Source organism: Agelaius phoeniceus, chromosome 1 (assembly GCF_051311805.1).
Source record: "Agelaius phoeniceus isolate bAgePho1 chromosome 1, bAgePho1.hap1, whole genome shotgun sequence".
NCBI classification, from domain to species: domain Eukaryota; kingdom Metazoa; phylum Chordata; class Aves; order Passeriformes; family Icteridae; genus Agelaius; species Agelaius phoeniceus.
In genome coordinates, this window is record NC_135265.1 from 111,280,081 (window position 1) to 111,302,433 (window position 22,353).

The 22,353-nt window shown below is 39.2% G+C and overlaps 1 protein-coding gene across 5 annotated transcripts in view; it reads right to left on the reverse strand.

Annotated features, from left to right (window-relative positions):
* Nucleotides 1-22,353, reverse strand: part of NOL4 (nucleolar protein 4) — a 187,834-nt gene that overhangs the window by 82,337 nt on the left and 83,144 nt on the right. The window contains exon 1 of one of the 5 annotated variants that reach the window (XM_054630341.2): nucleotides 17,338-17,492. The exons of the other annotated variants lie outside the window; for them this stretch is intronic. The gene's annotated coding sequence lies outside the window, so the exon portion shown is untranslated. Of the gene's footprint in view, nucleotides 1-17,337; nucleotides 17,493-22,353 lie in introns of those variants that run through there. 5 annotated transcript variants of the gene reach the window in all.

Genomic DNA, 22,353 nt, shown 5'->3' on the forward strand with positions numbered 1-22,353 from the left:
GAGGATACAAAGAGTCACCTAAAAGGTGGGGGCACTGCCTACCCAGCAGCACACAAGTCTGCTCCCTCAGTGTGCTGGCACTCCAGTGTCCCAGCTCATGCAGTGCAGAGGAACCTCCACCAGGACACAGAGGGCTGAATGGGGGTGATGGGAGCTGTGCTAAGAGCTAGATCCAGGAACAGCCAATTCTCAAGCACAGCTGTTAGCTTTGCCTAGCAATAATGCTTTAATTTTTTTTTTTGTTGCCCTGTATGACATATGGTTGACAACTAAACCTTACAAATGTGTGAGAATGTTACAATGAGCAGAAAAAATAATCTCATGTTTGTTCTAAAACATGACCACTCAATGTTGAGTAAATGTGATCAAGCATTGTAATACTCTGAAACAATAGAAAAGTTTTATAAGATTTCTGCTTTTCTTTGCAAAAGTTTAGTTACTTGATGTCAAATCTCAGTTGCTACTATAAAGTCAAATATCTGTTCTTACAGTAATTTAACCTTGCTTGTTAGAGGTGGGAATTTGTTTGTCAATATAATGGTCAGGAGAATGGCCACAATGGGTATGGTATAAATTGCACTTTTGTCAAGTAAACAGAAGTACATATTTCCATAAAGGAGATGAAGAAAAAATAGAAAGTGGTTTAGCAATAGTTTCTCACAGATGTTACCAAGGTAACCAGATTACAAGGTTTAGTACATTCCTCCTCCCTGGGCAGCTGTCTATTTTTGCTAAGAATGAGGCTACTTTAAAGCAAGAGTTTCTCAGAAGGTATCATAAGCACAAAACACATCAGGAATGACCGAGTTTGGGGAAAAAGGCAAGAGGGTCTTGCCCAGAAGAGGAAAGTGATGTTCATCCTTGGATACAGACAGCCAGAGCCCAAACACCTCCTGACCGCTCCTGGGCCTGCAGGGACTGCAAACGCTCATGGCCATCACAGGGATGCCAAGGGGCAAGAACAGATCCATGGAGACCTGGCCCTCAGACCATATTCCCCAGTGGCCACTGCCTCTGCCAGGGGCAGGAGGTGAGACCTCAGCTCCTCTCAGTGCCTGGTGCAGCTGCTGAGTGGAGTTGCACCTAAAGCAGAGACCGCACTGGGACCAGCAGCTTGCTCATAGTTTTCTCACCTTCATCCATCACAACACCTCAGCAACAATGAACTGATAATGCCAAAAGCCTCTTCTCTTACCAAGTATTATTTTCCCCTCCATCCAGCAGAGGCAGAGGCACGGTGGCTTGGGAAGAGCTCAGGGAAGAAGGGGCTTTGTCCAGCTATGGCCACTGGTCCCTGCTCCTTATTGGGAATTCATAGAGATGAGGTCCACCCCTGAGGCAAGGTCCACTCCAGAGGCAAGGTCCACCCCAGCCTGGTGCACAAGGGGCATCAGCCATGAAACCACAGCAGAGCTGCCCTCCCACACACAGGAGGCTCAGCAAACCACAGCATTCCTCTCTGGGCTCACTCCAGCCTCCCTTCCCACAGCATTAAACTCCACTGAGGCAAGAGCAGCAGATTTTCAAATCCTGTCCCTTGTCTGAACCATCCCTGCAGGGTGAATTATATGGAAAGGCTTCCAGAGAAGCCTGCCACAGACACTTGGAGCTGAGAAGGGGGAGGGAGCAAAGGGACCCCATGCCCTGCATTCGGTATTAGGGCAGTCATAAAAGAGGCTGTGGGATGAGCTCCCATCTTCATCACACCCAGGAGCTGCTTTTATCCACAAGTATCAGCAATGACAGAAAATCAGCCATCAAATGCTGCTTGCTCAGGGCAGGACATGTCTTTGGGAACTGTGCAGCTGTCAAGCCTTTATCCAAGAATGCTGGAAGGCTGGAAGTAAATTTACAACTGGTTTTGTTACTTAAGCCTGAAAAGGGAGTCTATCTACAAAATATGTACTCATATCTGAAAACAGCAAACTGGGGCCTCCTTCACCTATGCAGAGATCCTCTTCCAGGGATTAAAAAGCATCACCCCTCTAAAAAGTAAAACATTCTAAAAGCAGAGGGAAAGTATCTTTGGATCAGGCAGCAGCCACATTCTTGCTGAAGCATAGGACACTCTCTAGGCTCAGGCACAGACTTCTGACTCATGGATCAATATTTCTTAAACCTCTCGGTGCCAACACCTCCTTCTTTCACCTTGCACACTGCTCCACACTGTTCCTGTGCTCTGCTCTGAACAACACCCTTTGGATACCTTTAGTCCAAATATTCTTCAAGTCAGAGGTAATTAATAGAACAAGGGGTAGTGGCTTTAAATTGAAGGAGAGTAGGTATAAATTCGATATTAGGAAGAAACGCTTTACTGAGGTACTGGAAAAAATTGCCACAAGAAGTTGTAGATGCCCCATCTCTGGGAGAGATTAAGGGCACACTGGGTGGTGCCCTGGGCAACCTGCTCTAGTGGAATCCTGTTCTACAGTTCCATGATTCTAATTCTCAAAACAAGATCTACAGTACTTTTTTGACTTCAAGTTAATGTCTTATCACATTGCATTACAGCTTCCAGTTCCTCCTTCCAGATCCCACTGAGATCAGCAAGATACAAAGTGACACCAGCTTTATTTTTGAAGACATGAGAATTCCAGATTCCCGCTGTGAACTTTCCAAGCTCATTGCAGTCATCACTGTGTTGGCTTTTCTCTCTGCTTTTGAAGGAAATTTGGAAATGGGGGAAGAAAAGACAATGCCAAAGAAAGCCCAAGCAAACAGATGCTCTGAGTTTTGATGCTTGGAACTATTGCATCCTTCACTTCAATTCTCTGCCTCAGACATTCACATTATCATGGCCTAAATCTCCACCCCAACCCAATTTCCCAGTACATCTTAGATTCTGCAAGGTGATATCAGTGGCAGCTGGTATTTTAAGGGCACTCTCATTTAGAGCAGGAAACTAGGTCTTAATTTATAGGAATGTTCTCCTACTTTCCCCTATGATGTCTAGATTTATGAATGGGCCAACAACATATATAGCTAGAATTAGAGATTCTTTGGTTACAAGTTAACATACAGTTGTTCTACCCCAAAAGAGCTGTCTTCACACCAGATATGTCAAATGCTCAACACTGTTCTCAGTAAGAGTGCTTTCTTAAGGAAAGCAAGTTGAAGTGTGCACCAAATCTTGCTGGAATAACAAGTTCATCAAACACTTGTTTTCTGAGAGCACATATTTAAGATCTGAATTCTGATATAAGTGTCATTGAAGTGAATCGCTAACCAAGGTATAAATATATTTTCCCACTTGTGTCCTTGAGAGAAAAATCTCCAGATGTTCTAAAGGAGCTCTTAGCTATCAGTTTCATATTCTAAATCACTCTGAATTCTTCATATTCCTCATATTGCAGGTAAGACAGAACGAGCTAGGAAGCCATTCTACATTAAGACAAATCTCTGAATATATCCTGACCCTCTCTCATATTACCTCTCAGGTGAGAATGCAATTAAGATTTAGAACATGCTTTAACAGTTTATACAGCTGAGATTTCAGCTACCTGAAACATATTTTACTAAGAGTAATGCACAGGGCTGGGCTGCAGCTCTAACAGCAGCAGTGTGGCACAGTCCTGCAATCATACAGCCACATGGAATTTCAGCTCCACTTAAAGGGCAGATATCCTGCTTAGGAACCAGTCAAAAACAAGGGAAAGGCAATTAACCTTACAACACCTTTGGCTATTTTGAGACAGTCTGACTGCATGAGGGGACCCTACAAACCAAAACTACTCCTGATAATAATGAGTCTGATTAGTCACATAAAAGAACAAGGCACTTGTTGGGTTCATTGTCCTCTAAGAAATAGAGATGGGGGAGGGCCCACATGCAGACAGACACTGATGCCTGCAAACTCTGAGGTAGCAGGCACTCAGGTTAAATGAACATTTTGAGTGGGCTGCTTGTCGACAGAGCATCTCTGAGAGCAGCAAGATGGGTAACTGTTCCTTCTAAAAGGAGGAGATTGGAAGTGAATGAGCTGAGTGGGATGAGTGAGACTGAAACTTCTTGCTGTGCAAATGCAGGCTGTCATAACACCCACTCTTAAAGATTGTCTACCAAAATCCTGGATGATGAAGGTTGCTTTAATCTTGTTGGGTTGGATACCACTAGCCCAGACCTTAAAAACACCACTTTACACCCTTAGCAATCCAATCCATTTGAACATGATCACATGCAAGAGGCAGTACTGCAGACCAGAGAGTGGCACCAATTTTGAATTACAATGCTGTTCTCCTTAACCTTTTGGCTTCAATAGTGCATGTGGGTTTTTTTCCTATGTTAAAATACAACTTTAATGAAAATAATATGCAGCAGAAAGAAACACTATAAACTAAGTTAAATTCCTTCCACAATTCCACAACACCAAAGCAACCTTCCTAATGGGGATTAACCAAAAAACCACTCTTTTGGTGGCAACAGACAGCAGCTGTTTTGGAAGAGGAATACCATGAATCAGACAAAAGGTGATGTAGAGTGCTAACTCACAGAAACTTCTGTAGTATAAAATATTATAGAGACTTTTCTAAATGAACTGATAAAAAGGCAAGGACACATTTCACTCCCACCACTTTTCACAAGGACTGTTTAATACTAATTTGTCACAGTTATGTATTTGGTTATGCTTCATTTCCATCACAGGTCATGTTTGAAGCATAAGTTCAGAACATAACTTAAAAGCCAGTCCAAATCAACCCTATCTATTCATCATCTCCATTCCCTTTCACATTGTTATATAGAACAGGGGTTGAATTAATGGAGGTACAAAGGTGATCTCAGACCTTCCCATTTCATAAAGCATAAGAATGGCCATAGTTTGTGAGATAAAAAATCCATTTAGTCCAATAGCCTATCTCCTAATCAGTAGTTATTAGGAGATGTTTAGAGAAAACCATATACAATTCTTCCTCCTGTGGATTCCTGAGCCCTTAATAATTTCAAAAGCAATTTTCCTGAGCAGGATGTGGCTTCTAGTTATGTGCTGATGCTCAACATGTTTTTTCCTTCCAAGTAACCAGCCTTTCTTGGAACCTGTATTAATCTCTCAAGCACCCTTCTCTGCTCCTCAATATAAATTACTGCCACTCTTTCTGTTTCCACTGTCCTGTATCAAGGAAACAAAGCAAAGGAATTAAGAGGTGGGCAAGAGCCTTTCCAGAGGACAGAGCAGGGTGGTGTGCACAGAGCTGAGTCCTTTTATTCCCAGTGAGACTGTGTTTGGTCCATCACAAGAACATATATTAATTATCCTCTTCAGTTAACCTCAGTAACAATAACAATTCTTTTTCTCCTTCTGACATATATGCTTTCCTGAGGGCATTGTCTGTGAATTCAGCTATGGAACCCACTGCATTGAATTTAAATCTGAAATGCCCATCAGTTTCAGTGATACTTATCAAAAAATTCCTTACTGTTATTTTCAATGGTGGAGGAATAGGACAGGAGCTACTTCATACAATCACTCACTGCATGAGTTTATGAAAAGAAAAAGGAACAGAGAAAACTGATCCTTAGCCTTGTCAACAAGAGTACAGTAAATCTGATATACACATGCACATACACAGTGGAATCAGCATTAGCCAGGCTGTAAATCTTATTTCATTATTAAACAAACATTTCAGTAATTCACAATTTTCCATGGGTAAACATCTCTTCTTGTTGGAGGCACAAAACAGGAAGCTATTTTATTCAATTATAATGTTAAATAACAGAGCAGTGAACAACTGCCACTCCATGACATCAACAACCATCAGAAAAATAATACTGCCCTGTCAGTCACAGCATTATAGAAGGGCTCATTTATAAAGGTTCATGATGACTTGCACATTTACTTTTTTGCCTGCAGAGAGACTGTCCCTGCATATACACAGCAAGGAGATGAAGGAGATGTCTATTAGGAGGGTACTGCACACATAAATAAGCAATTTGAAAGCTCACTGGGTGCACAGTGCCCTTATTACCACTATGCATCTAGCTCTTCCTTCTTCTTTGGCATTTACACTTCAGAACACAGAGCCCTTACTGCCTCTGGAGAGAAAAATCCTTGGTTTTCCCCTTACTCCAGAGAAACCTTCAGGGTGCTTTTTGTGGCAAAGACTCTATCAAGCAGTTCTCAAGGCAAAAAAACTGCAATTCTTCTAAAAGTTTTTATGACTCATATAGGATCATATTTGACAGGCAAAAATGTCATCTGGCACCAAGAATGTGGCTTAGAGCTCCACTCCTGGGCAAGCACTGCAAGAACAAGCAGTTCCTCCTCAGGAAGGACAATTCTCAGCCCGACAACCCTGAGTGGTGCCAGAGGTATTGTCTTATGCTCATCCCAAAGAGGGCTCCAGACTGCAGAGCAGTCTATTAATAAGAAGCTAGGAACTGAGGAAGGCTGGGAGACAGGCAAGCAAATAGGGCTCAGGCAGGCAAATAGGACTCTTAGGTTTGAGGGTCACTAAAATTCCAACCCTGCACAGAACACATCAGCACCAAAGATGTTTGAGACTGCAATGTATTGTGAAAGAGAGAAATGTGATGCCTTTTCTATAAAAAAAGAGGTAACCTAAGAGATCTTGCACTCTCCTCTTCCTTGTCCAGCAGGAAGAGGCTTATGCTTTAGCAAAAGCAGCAGCTGCCACTGTTCCTGGCACATGAAGAATCTGGTGCTGTGCCAGTAGCAGACAAAGAGTAATGTGTAGGTGCACGTTTGGTGCCAAAACTGCAACACAAATGGAGCTGAAAGGAATTATGTTAAACTTATCTACCATTTGGACCTAGTGTGGGTGTGTAGTGTAGAATTTTGCTTCATCAGGATGTGCCAGAAGACAAAAGCAAAGAGGAGAGACAAAGCTGGAGTCAGTAGAAGAAGTTCTGCACAGACTGGATGCCCCCAAACCTGGAATTTTTAATCAAGCCCTTTAAAATATACCCCACCAGGTTTCATGTGTTGTGTGGGTTCAAACAGTGATGTCAGTCTGAATTTCTCTCTGGAAGGGTGAAGCCCTGAGCACAAGCAAAATAAGTAATTGTTTGACAGCTCTGCATCCCCTCAGCAAATTGCTGCCTGCTCTTCCATAAGAGCAGTGGCTATGGAAAGGCTCATTATACCCCCTTCATCAGGAAAACTGGGAGAGAAATGAGGGAGAAGCCATAAGAATAAACAGAAATGGCTGCTTTGAGCATTATATGTCCTTAACAACATTTAACCCACATTCTGACCTGGGTCCCCAAAGTTTACAGTACAAATTGCTGGATTTGCCTGTTTGTTATATTCCAAGCAGAGAGCTTAGTAGAAGTTTCCTCTTGAAATATGAAAAAACATATGTCTGTTAATATTGTGCTTGTCACTAGATGACCACCACAAAGTAGAGATAAGGAAAAAAATCTTACCTACCCAAAAAAAAAACCAAAACAAAAAACCCCCCCCCAAAAAAAAAAAAAAAAAAAAACCAAAAAAACCAAGAGAGAAGTGGTAAAATATACCAATACATTCCAAGATGTACAAAAAGCAAGAGCTTTGCTGAAGTTCAGTGGATTCTATTATTGTATTTCAAGTTTTATTTCAGAACTATTTTGAAGAAGACTTGCAAGCATTTTTTTTATTTGTAATTTACACATATTGTCAGCAGTTACCAATTGCTATTTAAGCACATAAAACAAAGAGCAACTGAGATCAAAGTGCCCTGTCAGTCCAATATTTTGAGTATCCCTATAATAATAAAAATAGTTCAATTGAGTTGATAGCATAACTCTCAGTAACAATATTTCTCTAATAGTTCAGACTCATTAGAGTCTTCATGATCATCATTGTGATTCTATAGTTCAGAATTTCAAAATTACAATCTAATTTTCTTGTTTGATTTGTTTTTTACACAGAAAAGCATCATCTAAAGACTTGTATTACTTAAAGCAATTTTATTGTTACTTACAACTGCATACTAAAAGTTAGGACATGAAAACGCCTCAAAAAAAGTGAAAACATTTCCTATAATTTTCTTCTTTTTTTTTTTCCTAGTTTTCATTTTATAATGTTAGTAAAATGAAGCAGGTTTTTGCAAAACATTTCTTTTTCACTCTGGAACAATTCTGTCAGATCCTTTCCACTCAGTTGTCTCCACTCACATTAACAGAGGAAATTTTCAGGAAAATTTCCTACCTCAGCAGAGGGTAAAATAAGTGCCTCTGATAGTCACATATAGAAATTCAGTTTAAAAATAGGTAATAAACATACAATTGGGAAGAAGTAGAAGAAAACCATGTGGAATAGGAAGTAGGAACTTACAGCCTTTGTTCTTCTGTGCAGTATCTAGTGTTAAAGGTGAATTAAAACTTCCTCAATACATTAGGAAAGTGGATGTTAGCAAATCTGAGAAGCCAGAACAGTAAATATGCAAGTGTAGGACTCCATAAGTGTTGCTCTTTCCTTATTTAGTGGCTGTGATGCAATTAATGTTTTTGCTGAGACAGAGTCTCTGTGAGTCAAGTATACAACTCTATTACAGATAAACCACAAGTTCAGAAATTCAATGAATTCCAGAGCTTGCAAAGCTGCTATTACAAACTTCAGCAAATAAGCATGTCTGAGGGATATAAATTACATGTCCCATTTCAATTCTGTTTGCTTTTGATTCTGCCACTTTAAATAGCTTGTAAGTGCCCATGGCAGCATGTACATTACTGTTTCCTGCTTTGAGTGTGCCATGGGTAACAACAGTAAGTGGTCTCCTCACTGATTAAATGAAAACACTCTTCTGGTCACACAGGACAGCACTTGATAAAAACCTTGGCCTTTCTTCATCTGGCAAGCAACCATTTTTGAATGGTTATACCCATTATGCCTTTCCTATTGCATTTTTTACTGTATCAAATGTAAGTTAAAAAAATTCAGCATCTCCAGTGCTTAAGCACCAGCCCAAAAGAATGCAAAAGGTGGTGAGAGTCAGCAGTGCTAAAAAAGTCAGCAGTGGTGCCTGAACACAAAAATACTGCCACTGAGGTAAAGGACACAGCCTATTTGAAGCCTCTCTAGCACGCTGACTACAATTATAAGGCAGAAAAATAAGCAGTGCTGATGACTGACCTCTCTTTGATCTGAAAAATCTGTCTCAAGTAGTGAATGACAAAATTACCAAGTGAGATGTATAGGCATTATCAAAATTAGGACATTAGAATCTGCTTGGGAGTTTACAACAGTTAATGTTTCCTCCTTCTACAAAACTAAATGGCCCAAGTTAGAAGAATCTTGAAACATGTAATATAACTTGGGTTGAAAAATGGCAGATTTGCAAGCTCTATCCACAAATGTCTGCAATGTGAGGAATTTAACACCAATTGGATGGTGTTACACAGAAGACAGCAGAGGTCCCATGAGGTATTAACACTACAGGAAGGTGTCTTCTACCTTCATTAAAGTCACCACTTTTAAATCCCAATTGCCTCATAATCCTCAGATCTTGATTTCCAATCTGACTGAAAACATTAAAACATGCTTTTCTGTTTGGAGAAACTATTTTTGGGGGGGAAAAAAAGAATCAACCATATTCTTTTTCATCCAAGTCAGCAACTTTTTTCAGAATTCCCAAAATATAGATGAGAATTTGGTTATACATTGGCAAAAAAGGGACTAGAATAAGAGGTATATGAACACAAAAAAGAAAAAAAAAAAAGGTTTTACTAGATGGTCAGTTGTCACAATACTCCTGTCAGGCCAAGTAACTATGATTCAGAGCTCAGAAACTTCACAAAGGATCTAACAGATAGCTCTGGAATATCTACTGCTAATCCTCACCAGAGCTGTGGACTTCAAATTTTCACTGCCAAGCCACCTGACTAAGCAATGCATCTCTTGTTTCAAACTTTCCCTCCCAGTGCTATGCACTGGACTCTACTTGGGTGGGGAACAGAGCAAATATGAAAGTGTGTAATGAACTGGAAATGAAAGATTAAAAATTGAAAACTTTGTGCACTTGAAAACTTTTGCATGAAGGCTGTCATTTTACACTTCCTTTCTGGGAAGCTAATGCCAACAGAAACACGACAGGTTCTTGAATTTAATACTATTTAGCAACTTTCAAAACTTTTCTTCTCATTAAAGGCAGTCAGTTTGCCCTCAATGAAACATCACTGAGAGCTAGACTCAAAACCAGATTACTCAAAAAGGCCAGAAAATAGGGCAAACAGAATACCACCCTTCAGAGAGAAACCATGAGCTGTTTTGCTATTCTTTACAGACTGGTGAGATTTCTTAGGAAGTATAATTATTCCATTATTCTAATTCACTCAAGGGCTTCTGTTAGCCCAGGAAAATTCAGCAACAGCAGTCCCCACAGCATAATTGTTGCACATGCTTTTCCTGTGCTTTACACTACTGATAAGGCACCTTTGCCAATGGCATTCAAGAATGTTTTAATATAAGCAAATCAGTGCTATTCTCACTCAAATTTCAACACTATTTATGTACAAATTGTTGTTAAATGTCAGAGCACTAAAAAGGGAAAGAATAAAATCTTACCAAAGAGTCCAGCTGTAATACCTGCTTGGCCTCCTTATGATTTGGGACTGACTGAGAATAAAGGGCAGCATGGAATTGTAAAAAAGGACCATTGAGCTGGCATAACAGATTTGTGTGTGGAAACCAGCAGGCTGCTCCTGGTAAACCAAGAATTCTGCCCACAGATGATTTTCTCTGTGGCAAAGCCATCTTGGAGAGGAAGGGGAAGCCTAGAGTAAGAGCACTCACAGATATTGGTGTTATTTTACATAGAGAAGTGAAGATGAAGATATTTCAAAATCTGATCTATAATATATTTTCCCTTTACACTCTGTAAACAAGATTATTTGGCCCATGGAATACTTTATATTTTGAAAGGATCAGCATTGTATAGCTACTTTAATCTAATTGAAATGCACATTAGAAACAGAAACAGATGTATGACAAACAGCTGTATGCAGACCTGTTCCCAAGCTTCCAGAAAACTTAGAAAATATAGTGCTTGCAAAAAAAGCAATAAGGATGAGAATGAACAACACTTCTAATAATCTTTTTTCTGCTTAGATAAGTTGCAAATGTCCCTCAAAACAACAGAATCTTGTCAAATTCTTTCAAATCCTAGATCATTACTTTGCAATTCCTAACATCCCCTTCATAAACTGCTCACCTTCCTTCCTAAATAATAATTACAAACGATTTCTGAGAGAACTGGGTTTTTCAAAAGATAAGTTAAAAATTTATAGAAGCAGGACATGGATCTGAAGATGGGTGTGAGAATAAATTAACCTTATTTCTTCTGAGTGGAAAGTTTTTACCACTGGGTAGAGCAGAAAAGTTACTTATGCTGAAACACACAATTTCAACCCTGATCATGAGTAGAATATTATTCCTTATAAGTATTACAGTCTTAGGAGGGGGGGCTTTATCTTTTATATCCAATGTAAGAGCATACATTAGGACCAACACTCAAAAGAGTGAAATCCCAGTGTGCTGTTTCACAGAACATAAGCAGGTTTTTCCTCTTCTGCAATTGCAAATAGAAGCCATCAGAAGAAACAACACAACCAATGCAATAACAACAAAAAAAGCCAACAACCTAAGAGAGAGCTGTCAGTGGTATAAACACCACAATCAAATCTATTAATTGCACTTCAAACACAAATTTGATTTGTTGCTGATGGTACCTGGTGATCCAGGTAGGGCAGCATTCAGAGACTGTTCCATATTCTGCATGTAGCAATCATCAGAAACTTCAGATGACAACATATTTCCTTGGTCCCCAAATTACAAAAGAATCTGGGGAAAGCATTACTTAACCATCCTTGATTAAGTTAGTGTGATGGGCTCCAGCATACAGAAAACTATTGACACAGGTGGATTGCTCAAAATTACATATGTCAGTTCAGGTACTTAAATTTCACTTGTCTGAGCAAAGAAACAGTTTTCAATTTCAATTCTGCAAAACATGAATAAAAACATTTTGAAGGACTCAAAGCACAGTCTTCCTAAAAGAAAAACCCTCACTTTGTAACCCCATGACAGATACAGTGGCTCCAGTACAGGAACATATAGAAGATGGTCCAAGGGTATCATCTTCTTTAGAAAAATCTGCAATACCTGAGAGATATTCTTGGCACTTTATGCCAACAGATAAATACAGATTTTCTAGTTCCTGATCCTGTCAGTCAATGTCACCCTAGGAAAACTGCTCTTGGAAGCTTTTAAAATATTGGTCCAAAACCTTTTAGGCTCACTCAAGAAGCCTTTGAAGATGAAAATTTTCTCAGAACTGCTTTAATTTCAACATTATCTTCTTTTGTTGAAGAACACCTGGGACAGCTCTAGTTTGAAATATTTTCCTAAAAATGCTTAAACCAGTTGCATAATGTGGTGAAAACCACTGGAAATCACAGGCACTAAGCCCCTTTTAGGTAGATGTCATCCACCAATTCTCAAGTGGCCTGTTTTCCCAAGAGATGTTTATTCTTCACTTCAGTAGTGCAATCTGCAATTTCTGGAGATTCCTACACCAGGAGTCCCTGCAAAACTCAACACCGCAGCTGCTGATGCAGGAATTGAAGATAAAATACAGGGATTAGAGTCTGAGCTTTTGTGTCAGAGTGAACGTGCACTGACAGCACATTTGCAGACAGTAAAAAGGACTGAATCCGTTCATGCATGAGGTGGTAACCACAATAGAAGCCATTAAAAACAATCTTCAGTAGTTTACATAGTAGTAAAGAGCAGAATGGAAGGGCATTAATGAATATCACAGCACTCTTGGTCTAGGACTTGAATATCCAAATGATAGTTTTGATCAGTTCCCATTTAGTTTGCTGCTGACTGGAGGCTTTCACAAATCACAGGTGCAATCAGTGTTGCCATCATCCCACACATACAGCACTTGTCTTCTCCTCAGCGTGTTTCAGAAAACAATTTCAATCACAACAACTAGAGAAATGACAAATTCAAAATTACCCATTATTCACCTACAGAGAGACCATTAAAGGGATCCATGTAATATTCTATTTTCAAGAATGATTTTGCAAAGATAACATAAAATACACTACATGTGAAAAGATCAATCACTCATAACCTGTGCACACATTCATCCTCCCATCCCCTGTAAAACTTCCAGTGGACTCTTCTGGCAACAGAACAACAGGAACACTGGATTCCTACTGTATATAACTTTCCACTGCAACTGACATTTTGGTATTATTGGTACTGATATTTTGGTATTTCAAATCTAAAATACCCAAAAAAAGTAGCATTGCCATTGAGGATGCATGTGTTTCTCTCATCCTCCTCATAGCCACCTGCTGTCATGACCTGATAAACAACCTCTGGAGAAGACAAAAATATTCAGATTACTATGGATGACAGCATAAAAATTAGAAAAATGGAGCTGCAACAAAAACAATCACACCCTTTTCAGTATTAGTGATGCCAGATAGACTGCATGTAGAATCTCAACTACTGTTAGGAAAGAGAAATTGCCCAGGAATTCTTGGTTTCCCTCCCTTTGTGTTTGACCCCATTAAAAATTAGCATTGCTCTTTTGCTTAGCTCTTCAGCTAATATAAAGGACCTACTCTGCAGTAAATCATAGAGCCAGCAGCACCGCACTGAGAAAGCACTTTTTAATTTACTGCTAGAAAGCTGGCCAGAAGAACACCACACACTGGGCTAAAATCTACCTTTGGATGCATATGATCTTAATTTCACTAGAATCAACAGGACTCAGCATGTGCAGCCTGAGAAATAATTTAGTCCATTAAATTTATGCAATTTACATACAATCAGTGGCTTCAGAGGCTTTCTTTTGAAGGGAAAAGGACCACAAAGGAGGTTTAAAATAATCAAAATATTCCCATGTGGATGGCTATTACTGTTTCAAATTAGGACAAACTTTTGAGTTAAAAGGTATTTTAAAATATTTCAGATAATTTTAAATAAAAAAATGATTAAAATATTTGAATTCATTTTAAAGACATAAAAAATTCAATAGATTTAAAATTAGTGTTTTAAGTGAAGGTACATTTCTTTCATTGAAGTCCACTTCTGCTACCATCAAAGTGACCATTTACAGTGTCTTTGGAAACATTATATATATATGTACACATTTTAAAGGAAATAAGGATATAAAGAGGCAGAGATGCCTCAGGAAATAAGATAAAATATGATCACTATTACTGATTTCTTATTAAAATGTGTAGGATAAATCTCTGATATGTAGAGACACACAGATATTGCATATGAAGTCTATATATAGTATAGAAGTGTGATTTCTGCTACTGATTTAATGAGAATATCAGCAGCAAGAGCCCTTCTGGGACAGAATAAAGTTTGCGGATTTATACTTGTGGATGTTAAAAGACATCCAGGCCCTGCAAGGAGCAGTGTACCACCCAGTAAGTGCTGAACATTTTATCTATTTTTCCCTGAATGAGAATTGCAGTGAAAGACAAACAAATTCTTAGTCACTAATTCCAAATGGAGGTTGTAGGCAGATGCTGTGCTGTACAAGTTTTGGGGGCTATTATTGCAATAGTGAGAAATGTTTCAAGGAAATAGAGTGACACATTATTGACAATATTTCTCTGTTTGGTGCAATAACTCAAAACCTTGTTCTGATGAATTGGTATATACATTAAATCATCCTACTTCCTTTTATGCATGGCAAAGACACATCAGAAAGCATTATGTTAGCCAGCCAACCTCAGGCCAGCAGACAGCCTGAACACTGGGACACAGTGGAACAGGGAGAAGGTGGTTCAGGAAGAGTCTAATACCTGTTGAGAGTGGGAATGATGGGCAGGAAAGGAATGAAAAGCCTGGGCAGAGGACACTCACCCACTGCTCTAGGGAAGCCAGCAGCTCTCAGAATGAGAGAGTGCCAAAGAGAAGCCCTGGAAGAACTCAGAAGTTCTGGTCTTTTTAAAAGTTTAGAAACTCTGGCATTTGGTGTATACAGAAAATAGAGTCAACTTTGCTTTTTTGTTTCTGGTAACTCAAGGAATTTCAGTTTATTTAACTGATACAGAGTTTATACAGGAATTTCCTTAAGCTTGGTGGCCTGGAACTCCTGAGTGTGAGCAGCCTCTACCAACTGTACTTGCCTGTGAGTAATACAATCCCACTGCTACAAGGAGCATTCCAGCCCTTTCCCTGGAATAGAATGTGGACACAGGCTCTGGGTTTGGATGTATGCTTTGAAGCTCACTGCACTTCCTCACATGCAGCAAGTCCAGTTAACTCCTGTCTAGAAATGCAGATAAATTCAAGTCCCCTTCTGAAAGCTCCTAATAAAACTTGGACTAGATTCCTAAAATCACACACTTTGTAGAAAACAGACTAAGATAATGTTTGACCAGTCGCTCCATTCAGCATAAGTTAAGTGCTGGAGAAAAATAAAAGGAAACAAATCATCACCTTGGGACAAAAATAAAAATTAAAAATCCAACTTTCCAGTTAATTAATTTAATAAAATGACACACAAGGTAGAACATCTGTGCATTTAACAATCTCAGTTATTTTAAAGGCTATAAACAGCCACAAACATATCCTCACAGAGATGGGGAAAATATACAATGAAACCCCCCTGGGAAATCTTTCCCAGTGTGTTTTTTATCACCGAAAGGACTTTTTAATCACTGATTTAGTTTGACACATATCAAGAAATAATTTCATAGTGCTCTTTCCAATTAAAAGCATTTATTTGATGAATTTGCTCTTATCCTGATCCCCACTTTGCCTGACATTTCTGTGGAACCCCCATCACCCATATGTCCACCACAGATTCAAGGGTCAGCCTAAATGATGACTTAAATCTTCCATACCCCTTGTGTTTATTTTATAGTCCTCCATAATAGATGTACACTGGCTACTGACTCTGTTAACTGCAAAGAAGACACAGTTTCTTTGATTATCAGTGTTCTCACTATTTGGTAAAACAGTCTAAAAAAAGAAGTTTGAAGAGAAGACTGTTCTTATGCTAACCAATCTGCAGCTTACATGTGACTCTTTCTGAACTGTCCTGGGAGGGAGGAGAAAAAAACAACCACTGTCCCTTAACTATGCATGTCATGGACCCAAAACTCTGGAAGGATAACACAGTGCTCTTTTATCATATCAGCAAGATGATTCTGCTTTTAGCTCTATAGACATACTGAGAAATAAAGCATGTGCTGTTTCTTTAAGCAGACTGAGTGTGTGTTTACTAGGATTTCTCAGCATTAAGCTTTTTAGATAGGAGGAAAATACCTATCCCTGCAAGGTGAAAATAGGTCTTTAACTTCCTCAGCGTTATATTATCATTAATTACTCATGGGCCTCCTTAAAACAAAGACTCCACTTGTCTGCATATGTATATGCTTGTATGTATTGCAAAGACACACAAGCATGCATACATTTTATACATGTAAAACACATATGCATAATAGATATAAGTTAGAGGGTATGGCTATGTAGAAAATAACCATTAAATAATTATAAAGAGGCTTTTTTGATTAAAACCAGAAAAGGCATGCATAATAAAAATGCAAGAATACATAGGCTGAACCTATAAACTGGTGGAAAAATTAGTTTAGAAAAAGCTGACAGTAATAAAAAGCAGACAGTTAAAAATCTTACTGCAAACAGTCTAGTTTAAAGCTGGGAATCCTGAGCATCTATTAAAGTGAAATGCAGGATCATATCAAAGAAAGGCAGAACATTAAAATAACCAGAAATGGAAAACTGAGAATATCCTCTGTTTAATTCTACCAGCAAGAAAACAAACACAAATTTTATACGCTACATCACGTCACACAGCACCTTAATTCAGCTACATTAAAATGAGTTTTCACCAAAGAAAAGCTCACATTTTGACTACACCTTTAAAAACCTCATTGTTTGGGTTATTACATGAAGAAAAAACAAGACTGCATCAGGAGTTGTAATTTTTTATGCTTAATTTGATAGTTCAGCACTTTTTTAGTTGAGTTTGCAGCACACACAGTTTCCTCACGCTTTCCCGCTTATTTTTCAGAAGCCAGGAATTCTTAAGCACCTTGCACAGCGCACACACAATTTGTAAGGCACTCTCCTCATCACTTGTTCAGCTTTATGCACCAAATGAGACACGCTTCAGGTTTCTATGTGCGCATCTCACAATGATGTTTTAAATTTTTATCACCTAGCTTCCAGGGAACTGAGGCTTTGAATCTATATTTGAAATACCACCTGAACGGGTGAAATATATTGGTATTCCACACACAGCCTCCTGCTGTCATTCCACTGCTGGCATGGGACAGTCTTCACCAAGACTTAGAAAACCTCATTCAATATTCCTCTCTGGAGGATCTGACACTTACTGTGAATTCTGCTCTTCAACTTAAATACCAGTGTCTGTGGCAGGCCAATTCTATCATTGCAGATACAGCATCCCTCAGGCGAGGTCCAACCTTTCTCTTGCAGTGCACCCAGGGATTAGCTTGACTTCCCCTAAATTCTCTCCAGTGCACAGTACAAGCTAATCTTTCCTGTAGGAAGCAGGAGATGGGGTTGCCATGACAACAGAGCACATTCTAGCAGTGGGACCACTGAGATGAGCTGAAAAGACGACAGTGAAACATGCACTCAGCCTTCCTCCGGGGCTACGGGCTCCTTCCTCCAGGATTTAATTCCCTTGCAAGTTTACTGACAGGCTAGGAGGTTGATTAGCTATGTATTTTGCTGTGGGGAGATTACTAGTTAAGAATATGGTTGAGAGATCATAGCATTATTTAATGAAACTGCCATTCCTCCTTACATTAAATTGCTGATTTAAGTGTGGCTGCTTTTAAACCGCTGCTCTTTCATACACATTAGTCCTACTCTTGTTCAGACTAACATCTCACTGGAATACAGTCACAAACCTAGTCCTATGCTTCAGCTTCAGTTTTCCAGCATATTAGGCACGTTTTTATGCTCACACACACACACATGCCCATGCACACACATGCACACAAAGAGCACAGTGTAACATCTGTGTTTGGAGCTCAAAGGGTTCTGCTTGTGGGGGAGGGGGCACTGAGAAAAGCAAGGCACAGCAGCCACGTGTCTTATACAAACCACACAACAGCCACAATAAGCTTTGGGAGCCCTGTTCATCAGGCAAAAGAAAATTGAGTAATCTATACTGTAAATATCAGCTATTTTCAGCCCCAGAATAATTTCTGAATCCTACACTTTAAAGATTTTTTTTTTCTCAATGAGAATAATAGAAAGCTTTTAAGCTCCTGCATTTCAATTATTTACACATTTTTAATCGCTCAATCAAATTTTCATACAGAGCGTTTTTCTTTGTGTTTTAATTTCTCTTGCAAAATCACACACACATTATTGTGGTAAATTCCTGGGGGCTGGACCATGCCAGTGTCTTCTCCTGTTATTTCAGAAATAAGCCTGTCTCAGTGATCTTACACCTTAAAGCCACAGCAACCGAGAATTTTCAGTTTCTAATCGTGTTTGTAAGCCATTCATTTGCCCAGGATGGAATCCTGCCTCCTTTGTCCTTCACTTTTGAGCATGTAACATGTGTGGCCACACACTGAACACCCCATCATCAGGCAACACCAGTCCCCTCAGTACATGTAAAAGCTTAACCTATCCAAGTACAAAAGATTTGGCTGTGGATGAGCCAAAGCCACACCATCTGCATCCATTTCTTTCTCTGGAAATTTAAAAAGAAAAGAACCTCCATAAAGGTCTCTGACACAAGCAAGGGAAGGAGCCCAGGGGTTGCATTTAGCCAGAACTCCTGTGGGCAGGAAAGGGGGGGTGGATGAAACAGTGGGAAGATGTACAACAGCTTTTCCTCTACAGCACATTGTACAGGACAGTTGGCAGGTCAGTCACAACTCACTTCGTCTTGGCAAACTACATAAGGCCAAGAATTTGGCTGGAGAAGGAAGGTTCTGTGTTGGGGAGGCACCTTGATGACTGGAACATGTAAGGAAATTTTTGGGAGGTCTGGGAGGATAGGGGCATGTGGAAGCCTGGGCCAGCATCTCTCAATGATCATCAAATCACTGGTTTTATCCTTATACTACACTGATTGCATTTACAATGAGAAGCCCTCTGACAAAACCCAACCAAAAAAACCCGTAAAATTCCTTTTCCAAGGCTATGCAATATCACACCTCCATAACCTTGGAAAGTGTCTCAGTGTTACACAACCCTTTAAAGTTTAACCTTAATTTGGATTTTACCATGTGTCAGGAATATATATACACACAACAGTATCCTTCAGAATCTGCTGGCTCTGACTCATCCCACAGCTTGCTATGAAGATGAATTACACCACACAGTATAGCACCTGTATTTATTATCATCTAATTAGTGTTAGGTTTTACTTTTTTTTCCACTTTTCCACTCAAGTTCTATCCAACTGGAGAAATGCCAAATCATGTAAGCGACATATGGTTTTGCTTTTGAAATCATCCAGCCAGAATTCCCAAATACTGAAAAATCTTTGCTTAAATAACTTTCAGCTTGAAAGACAATATTTTACACCTTCAATTCCAGTGGGAAACACTGATATTTGTGGGTATGCAAATTGGTTTTGAGGAAAAGGGGCATATAATCAGATGTTGAATGATGTTATAGATTTTTCCTGTCACATGCTGTCTCCTCACAATCTAAAAAGAGCAGTTAACAGCAAGATTAATGCTGTGCAAACAGCTAAACTACTATTATGGTTAATGAAAGTAAGGTTCTGTTTCTTTTTTGTTTCACAAGCTATGACTGTAGAAACCAGTAAATATTGCCCTTAGAACACAATTCATTCATTTCTCAGTGTTCATGTGCATATCTTTGATTTAACAATACTGTATCCTGTGTTCCTGGAAATTCAGTCTTTCAGCCAGGTACAAAAATGTACTATGTTCATTTAGTTGTTGGATAGGGAATGGATTCCCCTGCTGGCACTCTAAAAAAGTAACACCCAGTTACTAAATTTGGCCCACACTATTCCTGACCACATTCTTTTCATTTCTAGCAAAAACTTCTTGTGTTTTATTTCAGATGAATACCCAAATCATTCTCTCAGCAGGAACACATGCTCTTACATAGATGTGAAGTAACAAAAGGAATTTAAATGAGGTAAATTTGAAGATCTCCTGGAACATCCAAGAGCTTACAGGTATTCTTATTGTATCCGTATATCCCTGGGTATATCCAGGAAAAGGCAACTGTTTTAGTGAACCCAGGTGGAACATGCCACAACAGGGAATAAGATAAAATGAAAGCTGAGGACATATATGTAAGTGGTCTACTCTAAGAAACAACACTTAAGTGTAACATCCCAGAAGCAGAGCAGCACATTTCTAAGGCTTGAGTAGAATAACCAGCTCTAGGTCTTCAGCAGAAAATGCCCCCACCAATCTCTTAGGTCTCTCCCAGCTTTTTCAAAGGTAGAATCTACCTTTATCAAGATCGGAGTCTGAATTTTGCTCTTTGTTTACCCTCTTGCTTGTAAGAGGATGAGTGGTGAATACACAACAGCCCCTTTTCCTCTCAATAGGACACTCACAGCTTAAAAACAAGATGTGGAAGGTCAGAGGACACATCTTGTCCTATGTTTCTGCATAAGTTCACAGCTTTGACCTCAAATGAAGAGTCTGAGGATTTCACATTGAAAATAAACAAGAAAAAAGACAGGAAAATAAAACTATACAGAGATTCAACAAGAAAGGTGGACATGAGAAAGTGACGGCTTTTGTTCTGATTTCCTTTTTCTTTATCATGCTTAACTGTGAAATCATAATTGAATTCTCAATTTTATAATATAATTTCTATACATAGCTGTTCATAGAATCCTTTGAATTCTGTGGATGAAAGAAAATATCACTCTGCTTTTTAAGAACTATTCATTTGAGATTAAACAGCGCTAAATGCTGAGCCCTGAACAAAGGGTTTAAGCACATTTAAGTCTTGCTGAAATAGAGGAACAGTGCCCAGTACTTTACAGGATGAAACCTGCAATTTGGGGTTTTAAATCCCCTAATTTTCTACCCTTTCCCTTCTCTTCTAAAATATACCTTGGAAACTGCAATCCTGCTTTTGCCAGATGAATTGGTCATACGGAACAGAGTGACCTTCTGTTCTTGTGCAGGGATACATCAAGCAGCAGCCTGCACCCAGTGCAAGCTGTACCACCACCTCCTGACAGCAAACACAGACTTCATCTTCTAAGCACAGAACTACTGGCACAGAGCTAATCACCTGCATACACCTGAATTTGTAAATGAAAATGATGTTTTTTCTTCTTTGCCTCAAGACTGTAACAAAATTGTTCTTAAACACAATCTGGTTTGTGGGGTTTTTTAAATGTGTCATACAATTAAGCACTTCCCACCTATAATTTTACCACAGGATCACTTAGGCAATTGGGACATATTTCCAGCACCTCTCACACTTCTTTTCCCCTCCTTGTAGGTTCCTCTCAGTTCACTGACTTTACTCAAGGTTTACAAATAGGAGTAGGTATCAGCAGAATAAGTTTTCATGACCTTTGAATCAAATTATTTTGGAAGTAATGACACTTTTCAGAAGACAGGCTTTTTTAATTTGCAAAATGATAAAGAGCGCTGTGATTTCATTCTAATAGCCAAAGGAACTTATACAGAAAAACTAAAACAGCCTGTACTTGTAAAATTGTAATATAATTTTATCTCCTTAAGCAAATGCTTTGCATTTTATAACCATAGTGCAAATGTAGAAGTACTTGCTGAAGGGATAAAGCCACCCCATTGTGAGACATGGACAACACTGAACAACATTAAATTACTTCTACACTGAAATCATAAGTGCAAGAAGAGGTCAGATGTCTCAGTAGGATGTTCTTTTCTCTAGATCTTTAAGATTAGTTAATCAAATTGGGAGTGGTGGAGAGGCCTAGAAAAGATAAAAGTGCCGTTTCAAATGTTTGTTGCTTATTCGGCTTCTAAAAACTGAATTTCATAACTTTTCTAAACAGGCAGCAGAACTGAACTGAGAAATCTCCAGAGGTGCCTTCCAAACTCACTTATTCCATGATTCTGTGAGTTACATTGACTACTTTGTGGCAGTACAGTCTCTGGTGAGCAAGCGCAACAATAAAAGATTTCACCATACTTCTGTCTGATGGACATTCTTATTCAAAAAGAGGATATATAGAAAATAACACTGACTTTGAAATACATTCTATTTCCAGCAATAAGCCCTTAGCACTCTCCTGCAAGAGGAAAAGAACAGATACACTCTCCCAACAGTGATACAAGCCAACAGCCACAGGCATGATGGAGAAGAAAGGGAGTGCATTTCCCTGACTTACCCTCCCACCATCCAGCTCCGTTGTCATAGAATTC